Raw genomic sequence first — 7,294 nt, forward strand, 5'->3', positions numbered from 1 at the left:
TTGAAACACTAATAACTATCTAAAATTATTATTAAAAATTCATATTTCTTATGTAATGTTTTTCTAACTTTTTAAATTACTATAACATTTTTTTTATAACATTTAATTCTAACACCAATAATTAATGTGAAATACAAATTAAAAAAAATAAGTCAAAATCATATTTTTACTCAACATTTTAACTGTTTTTTTTTAATTACTATAACATTTTTTTAATTTTTTAATTATAACATTAATAGATTATGTTAAATCTACAAAAGTGAAAACCCTATAAAAATATTTTTAAAATTTTGAATTTTATTCTGTCTAAATTAAATTTTGTAAATCTTTTTTAGAAACAATTCATTTTTAAATAAATAATAACTTTGTACATTTATTATTAAAATATCAATTAAAAATACAAATTCTAAAAATATCAATTACTTTTTAAAAAACCGAATTACAAATTTCTATTTCAAATTGTAAAAATATTCATTTTAAAAACATTAATTTTATTCTTATAAACAATTAAATCTTATAACAAAAATAACTAAAACAATTTTTTTAATACTTTTAATGATAATATTAATAATTTTTGTCCAATCATTTTAAATAAATAAATCTATTCTCTTATAAACAATATTTAACTAAACTTTTTCACTTCTCTTTAATCACCTAAACTTTAAAATTTTTTGTTTCCATTCTGGAAATCATTCATTTCATACAAATAAATTATTTTTTTAAAATCTTACAAAAATTATAACTATCTACAAAAATTAAAACAATAAATCAAATAAGAACATTAATTTACTAACTCCTTAACATAATTAACTAAACTAAAGTCTAAACAAATTATATTACAACCAACATTAATTTACTAACTCCTTAACATAATTAACTAAACTAAATTCTAAACAAATTATATTACAAAACCATAATCATCCAAACATAAATATAAAACAGAAATAAATAAAAAAAATAACTTAACATAAAAAAAAATTAAAAACCTGAAGATAAGCAAGAACAACACAATAGGATGACTTAGGATGACTGATAGGATGAAGAACAGTGCCTGAAAATCACATAAAAAAAATTAAGAAACACAGAATTCCAAAAAAATTTAGAACATAATCGATTATGCTCTCAGTTATACACATAGGATAATCGATTATCCATGGATAATCGATTATGTTGGTAGGCAAAAATCCAACATAATCGATTATGACACTCAATAATCGATTATGGCCCTTTTTCAACACTACAGATAATCGATTATGCCTGTAAATTTTTACAGATAATCGATTACTAACTTTGAAAAATCGATTATCTGCACCATAATCGATTATCTGACTGATTCTAATTGAGGCATAATCAATTATGCACCATTCCAAAAAATGCTCTCACCTCAGACGAACCCAGATGAACCCAGATGAATCACACAGATCAACCCAGGACGTGAGATGAACAAGGTATCCTAACACAAACTATGATGGCTTATAGGAATCTCTCCAACCACACTACACTGCACTCTCTGATGGCTCGGTTTCTTTGGTTTTCTGTGAATGGAGGAACCACCTTCATGCTGTTATATAGCCAGCTTCATGCCCACCTACCTCACCCACTGCATTCACTCTCCTTTCACAGTTTCACACAGAGTCAAACGATTCCTGAGCCAAGTCAGGAATCTCATGGCTTCATGTGGCATGCATGCAGGGCCACTGTTCCTCTTGATTCCAGCAAAAGCAAGGGAAACTTTGTAACTTCCTTCGGATGACTTGGCACTCCCACTCTACAGTGCAACTTTCTCTTCATCTTTGAGCAGAAGGAGAATTCACTCAACTTTCTCCTTCCTTCCACACTCACCTGCAACCATGCATGGATCCAAACGGGGTGCTGTTGTGACTTCCGTCGTCGACAACAGTACCACCCCTGGATCCAAACAACGGGGCCTTAAAGAAGAGTTAACTACCACGCCTCTTCTGAAAAGGTTAATACTAGTTGGTATTTTGTCTAGTAAGATTCTCCAAGCAATGCTTTTGCCTTCCATAAAAGATTAAAGACACCATTCGTTGAGCCAGTGTCTTGATTAGCTAAGCTTACATAACCTGATGTCACAGAGAAGACCCCTGTCCCCAAACAAGATGGTCTTTGGTTTCCTTGTTCATAACTCCCCTAGTTATGTACGTAATCATTTCTTCCTCCAAAATAGATTCGCAGTCAAAGCTAGCCCTCCACCACCTTAACCGTCATAGCCAACCAGAATCCTCCCATGTACCTACCTCACCCACCGTCATCCTTTGATCCAGAGACAGGGAGTATAGCCTAGGATACAAGGAAATAAGATTATTGTTGTCGACCCAAGCATCCTCCCAAAATCTAACTTTGTCCCCATAACCAACTTTCCAAACTAAAGCTTTTTGGAACCATCCATCTTCTTCTCCCTCACCACAAACTTTAGATAAGTCTCTCCACCACCAAGATTAGGATTTCAAACGGGTTTGGCTTCTCCCTATTTCTTAGTCATATTTAGATACAAGAATATTTTTCCACTTTCCTTTCTCATCACTCATCAACCGTCATTTCCATTTCGCCAAAAGAGCACTATTAAACTTTTTGATATCTTTAATCCCCCAACCCGCCTTCCTCTAGGGGCTTACATACATTCTCCCACCTGACCTAAGATATAGACCTTGATCTCTACCCCAAGCCCAAAGGAATCTCCTTTGTATACTAATGATTCTGTTACACACCGATGCCGGAGCTTTAAAGAATGACAAGTAGAATAGTAATATATCAGTAAAGACCGATTTAAGTAAGCAATTTCTTCCTGCCAAAGATAAAAATCTCCCCTTCCAAGTACTAAGTCTAACACTTATTTTATTCACAACTGGCTCCCATAATTGTTTCTTCCTTGGATTACCTCCTACTTCTAACCCCTAGCATTTAAAAGGAATCTGCATGATATTGCAATTTAAAGTTTTTGCATATGTATCAAGGGAGTTCCTTTCAACACTAATACCTGTCAACTTTGATTTGTGGAAGTTGATTTTTAGACCTGAAACTAGTTCATAACACCTTAGGATTGCTTTGATTGTGAAAATGTTGGTTTAGGAGTCTTCAAACATGAACAAAGTGTCATTAGCAAATTGTAACATACAACATTCAATTTCATTCCTCCCCACCTTCCTTGTCTCACTAGCCTGGCCCTTGGAAGGTTTAAATTCCTCTCCGTTAAATAAGAACTTCCTTTAATCTTTATTTTGTCTTTTGTGGTTCTAGTCTTTAGTTAGATCTCTTTATTTTATATATATTATGGGTGGTCCGATAACGGCCCGATAGCGGGTGGCGCGATAAGTCCAACACAAACACTTGCTAAGATAGACTCAAAAATTACTCTGATACCATATTAAGAAGCGGACTTTAAGCGTAACGCAACCCCATAAAACCGGCTCATGGGGTGAGATTTGCACCCACTTATATATAATGAAATATCCTAATCTCCAGTCGATGTGGGATCTCCAACATTTTTATAGTATAATATAATCTCACATTTTCAAATACAAATCTTGTATATTCATTCCATAAATTACTCATCCACCCCCTTCTTTCCCTTGCATTTTTTTTTGGCTCGATGTAGAAATCCTACCAAATAAAATTAAGGTTAATTAATCAAAATTTATCTTAATATATATATATATATTATAAACAAATAAGTTAAAGTATTTAAAAGAGACTTCCTCTCTTATATAACAAATATTTTTGACTATATATGGAATAGTTCAGTGAATCATCCTCTCCAAAAACCGTATAATGTAGTAGAAATACTGTACACCTGCCTAACCTTCAGTCGTTCACTGCATGAAAAGAAGCATGCCAATTTATAAGTCCCCATATGAAACCAGTTATACATTTGCATAGTAATCTATATCTAGTGAAGATTTTGTAGGTATTTCTTTGGACCCTCCTGGTGAGTGGCCACAAGAAGAGGTGCTGCACACATTCAGACAAACCAGATGTAGCAGGAAATTGACCTTCAGAGAAATGCACAAAGTTCCTTTGTGTTCTACTAGTGACAGCAATCCTGTATTCCTACATCCAAAACAACGAAGGCAAGCCCAGAGAAACTAATGTTTGTAGGTCTGTTGTTCGACATTATAAACATCATAAAACAGTCCAAATGATTAGAAAGTTCTTTCAGACGAGGATTTGACATGCGAAAATAGGAGATTATAACTACTTTAACACAAAATAATGTCAGTGATTTTGGATATAAGACAAGTCCACCGATCAGAATTAATGAAATTAGTATATTGTATTTTACGTATCTATCTCTAAGTTCTAAATTGTGACTGTAAAAACTTTTACATGGTTAATTATCTCATTTTCAAATATGATGTTATTTCTTTATAAAAAATATTGATATTTAAAATAATTTTATTATTAAAAATTAATTTTTAGATTGTTATTTAATTAGTTATTTATATTTTAACTATTAATTTTAGAATTTAAAGTATTGGTAAATAAAATCTTTATAGTTAATTAAATACTTATTTAAAAATTAATTTAAATTTTTTATTAATAATGAAATTTATTTTAAATATTATTTTTTGAATTTTTAAAATAAAATTTAATTTAATGAATATAATAATTAATTATTTTTTATTTTTAAAATTAGTTTTTATTTAATATTCTATATTTTTATAAAATCCAAATAATTGTCATTCAGGTAGCTTTCCATACCCTATTTTATAAGTTAGACAATATTATTTTTTTTAGATATATTATTTTGTGAGCTATAGACAGACCCGGTATATATCATAAATATGAAAGGTTCAAATCAAGCACAACCACACGCAACTAATAGAAGTAGCATGTAGCTCCATATGTTTTTCTTATAAGTACTTAACATTCCAAATGTTCAAACTATTAATTAGTCTATGAAAAATTAGAAAGTATACAAAAGTACTTTTATTTATTAACATGTTGAACATTGATTACATATTATTATCGTGGGATGAGGAATGAATATCATTAGATTTAATTAAATAACATGTTGAAAAGAGTCAAATGCGTGCTTTGACACAGTTCAGAATTAGGTAAGGTTTATAGTTTTCTTAGGATAAGCTCAATGACGTAGTTGTGGCTGAGTTATTCTTTGTATGGTATCATTTTATCTTAAATTGGAAGCTAACTAATGTAAATATATATATGTATTATATGTATTAACTTTTGATAGACTAGGATGACAAAAAAATCCATATTTATAAATAAAATTTACTATAATTGAAATTGATAAATAAAATTTTAACCCAATATATTCAGGTTTAAAGATATGATTTTAAATAAATATATGTTTAGAAAAATATTTATAAATAGATTGAAAAACAATTCATTCTTTATTTATTCTAAATTTCATCTCTCTATATTTTTAAATAATTTACCTTTTTTCCCTAAAATTTTAGGTTAAGAAATATGGTTTTAAAGAAAAATGGAAAATAAATGTAGTTTTTGAAAAAAAAAATTATAAATATTTTTTTTTCAAAAAAATATTCTTCACTTATTTCAAATTTCATTTTTCTTTACTTTTAAATCTTCTACCACTCTAATATTTTTGACTTATTATTTTTTTTTTCCTACAATCATATTACAACAATAAGGAATCATAAGTGAGTAGATCATGATAAACTAATCAAAAATTATATTTAGTTAATATCTTACTTATCCTACCATTAATTTAAGGTTTGAACATGAGATAATAAAATAATTTTCTCTCATTTAAAATTTGTATCGCTCAAATAATAAGGGATTAATTAATAGATCAAGAGTCAATGTTTTGGCATGTCACTCACATGAGAATGTAATACCTGAGTAACGAAAAGTTAATTTTTTTTTATCAACAATGAATAAATTAAATTTAAATAGGACACAATAGGAATGTCTCAACTCTTATACATTGAGAGTCCAAAATTAATATTGTTTCTCTCTCCTATGGAGTTTTGGTCATTCAAGTGAGAGAGATGTTGTAACATTTTGTTCTTCTTTGAGCTAGTGTTGCTCAAGTGACATGAGTTGCTCAAATGAGGTATAGTTTCACTCAAATGATGATTCACCAACTTGAGTAAAGAGTCTTCCTTTATTTAATGAATACATGATAGTCTCATTTAAGTATATCTCTTATTGTTATGAGATATTGTGTTTGGAAGTTATGTTTTATATATACTTGAATCTTGTATATGAATATATGAAATGCATATGAAATTGATATATGTTAGATGAAATATAATGAAAGACTATACATGATGTTGTATATTTCATGGATACCTAGGATAATTTTTTCATCATTTGTGATCGTAGTATTAAGTACAATAATTCATTAAGAAAATAAGATATCCTTATATAAATTAAAATATTGGATGGTGAGAATTTGGGTAAAGTTCTTGCATAAGATTTTGTAGAATAGATGTAAATAATTATTGTAACATATAAAAATTTATGGTTAATGTTGGATTATCAATATTTTTTTCTTATGATTGAAGTATTAATCTATTTTTTTATCAGCAAAAAAAACGAATGAATAAATATGAGGTATTTCAGGGATACCTCAATTCGTATTCATAAAACCTATCTTGTGCTCAAAGAACAAACATCTACTCTCAAGAAAAAGAGTTCATAGGAAAAATAACAATCATCATACAAACCATTGACTCAAGACACCAATCAGAGAAAGAAAAATAAACGCCTCGCGCTCTGGACACTACCCATGACCAGGCCTTCAACTATGACATGGCAAAAAATTTTATGGGATCAATCCTACCACTTCTGAAAACCTTCATGTTCCTGTGTTTCCATAATTCCCCTACCACTGCTATCCACATACCCCCATACCTAATTTACACTTTTCGTGACCCCACTCATCCTAAAGCTTAAGAAGTGATATTTTGGCTCCCTATGACCCATTGAAACCATCCCTACCCACTCATAGCACTTAGCCCACACAAGCTAGACAACTCAACATGTGCAAAAGAGGTGAGACATAGTTTCCTCCTCCTCCGTGCACAAGCTGTAGATATTGGTGGTCAATCCTATCCCCTCCTTACCAGATTTGCTTTAGAGGCAATTTTGTCTTCCAGAACCCTCTAGGCCATGAGATGAGTAGATGGTTGCGCCTTTAATCTCCAGAACCCCACATACAGATCCCTCTCTACCCCAGAGAGTCGTCCCTGAGGATTTTGTATGCAGATTTAGCCATGAACACAACCGTCTCTCTGTCTTTCCACACCCAAGAGTACTCCTTGTCTACCCTTATCCTTTGATC

Source organism: Phaseolus vulgaris, chromosome 9 (genome assembly GCF_000499845.2).
Source record: "Phaseolus vulgaris cultivar G19833 chromosome 9, P. vulgaris v2.0, whole genome shotgun sequence".
Lineage (NCBI taxonomy): Eukaryota > Viridiplantae > Streptophyta > Magnoliopsida > Fabales > Fabaceae > Phaseolus > Phaseolus vulgaris.